This window comes from Penaeus monodon, chromosome 22 (assembly GCF_015228065.2).
Source record: "Penaeus monodon isolate SGIC_2016 chromosome 22, NSTDA_Pmon_1, whole genome shotgun sequence".
NCBI lineage: Eukaryota > Metazoa > Arthropoda > Malacostraca > Decapoda > Penaeidae > Penaeus > Penaeus monodon.
Genome location: NC_051407.1, coordinates 12,566,417 through 12,568,847, shown reverse-complemented (window position 1 = coordinate 12,568,847; position 2,431 = coordinate 12,566,417).

Below are 2,431 nucleotides of genomic sequence, written 5' to 3'. Positions count from 1 at the left end.
TAAAAGACAAGGCAAACCTTTTCTTACCTTTTACCTTCTTACTAGATACTACATGCATTCTATTACATTTCTTAATACATCAAGACTGACTCTTCAATTCACTTAATGGTTCGTTCCTCCTCTCATGTTGTCAACTTTAAATCGAGCTCATCTTGAGCAAGATCTTCTTTCCGCGTCTTATCTATTTATACAAGTAATATGGAGACACGCGATACGCATAGGACAAACGAGCAAATATGTGTCAACACATCATCCATAACACCAATAGGTGTGCACAGAGAAACATCTGGATTTTTATACACTTGGCGTTCATGAAAGAGGAATGTCTCTAGTAACATGAGAAACAGTCATGATATCCATATCAAAAGAACGGGAAAGAGGGAAGTTACATAGTGGTCATCGGACAGTATTCTGACCGGAAATGATGTGATGAAATGTAACGTGAGGTTAAGGTAAGGTTAAACGGGGTATCAGAGTTAATGATATGACCCCAATATGAATGCCTGACGTACGAATCAACGCCTCCGAAGAGACTGGTGCCTTAAACCAGCGCCTTAGACCGCTTGGCCACCTGATCATGTACAAAGCATTTGCCTCTTTATTAAATCGTCCAACAGCTTATATACTACCCATGAAATGTTATCTGGCGAGAATAATTTTCCCGATTCGTTTTGCGTCGCCCCCCTACCCTCAAAAGAAATGGAAAAGACACCACACAGGCAAAAAAGCAGAAGGAACTGATGGGAACTATGACAATATAATTTTATCATATCATATTTTTTAAATTAACATGAGTAGGTGAAATGTGGCGATAGATCTGCGAAGTTTTACAACCCTCCTGAATGCAGGGAAGCAACATACCTAGTATTGGATGAAAGAGGCAACAATAAAGTTCTTAGTCAAGATAAACTTGATTGCTGCCTAGAAGGAATTGGCCAATATGAAGGATATTTCTATCATTGAAAATGATGTTGTGTAGACCAGATCTGGGAAAAGACACGGATCACATTCGTTTTTAACATGTACAATCCTATTTATTGTTCAACATATAAAAAAAACTATTCGTGTGCAAATTTTTTGTCACTTTATCAAATCGTCCAACAACTTATATAGTGCTCATTAAATGTCATCAAGCGAGAATAAATTCCAGCTTCGTTGGAATACAAAGAACTGAAAACGATCACACACTGCAAAGAAATTGCAGGAACTGGCATGTGTTTTTTTCTTAATCCTGTATTATACAGTTAAGCAATATCAGATTTCTGAAATTAACACAAGTAAGTGAAATTTGGCGATGGATATTCGAGTTTTACAATGCTCCTGCACATCAGTAAAGGAAGAGTAACATACAATATTGGATTGGTAGGTTCAGTTTTTCGTTTGACAAATATCTCATAACGCATTAGATAGATTGAATTTGCATCAGAAAGAATGATGAAAAGAATCCGGCATTGTGAAGGAAAGGACCTCATATAATATGTCCGTGTGTGCGGTGTGGTTCCAGTTATTCAAAGGTGCATATTTTTTAATTTTCTAATAGATATTCCTTCAATTTAAAATAACGGTGCGTAGAACAGTGACAAAATTATTCTGCTGAATACATTTCTACAGTTCCTAGATCTTCCTTCCTTCACAGTATTATCCTTTTGTATTAAGACATATGCAAACTTTTTATAAACATTTTCCAAACGTATCAGAAAGTATTGATCCTTGTTTAATAACTTTATAAACCTACCATTCCTATGCATTCATCAAAATAACTAAAAATACCGAGTGAAGAATACACGGAATGGTAATTTCCCTGTCAAGGGTCATTATCACTTACATCTAACTATTTACTACATATCAATATAACCTATAGATATCATAATATAGATTTATCCCTCACCGCTTCGAATATCAATCTTCTTCTCACAAAGAGAGCCTCTGACCGACGCCCAACGAACCTCCGCATTGCCCTCCTTCGGCAAGCAGCCGCCTCCACTACAGTCATCTTCACCGTGATCCCAAGATGTGGTGTACACATAGGAGCATCATCAGGAACTTTAAATACATTTGATCTTTTGAAGCGTTTGGTGTGGAACAGGAAACTGAAGTAATGTGATGCAGTGTTATGCGATTCGTCCTTTGACCTCATTGTCTCAAGTAAGTTTAAGCGATGTCTCAGAATCTACAAAAGTGAATAAATGAACACGAAGTACAAGCAATGCAACCTATTAAAATGTGTATAGTAACGGCCTTCCTATTCTGGTTTTGTGTTGATCAACTTCAGTTATTAATTATGTGCCGTATTCATTGGCTGTATAGTAGAAAATAGGTAATAAGTTCTTACTGGGATCCCCAAATCAATCTTCCTTCCGCTTTCTGTGCATCTGTGCGATTATACGATTAGGTAATCCATTGCATACATTTACCCTTTATAATATTTACA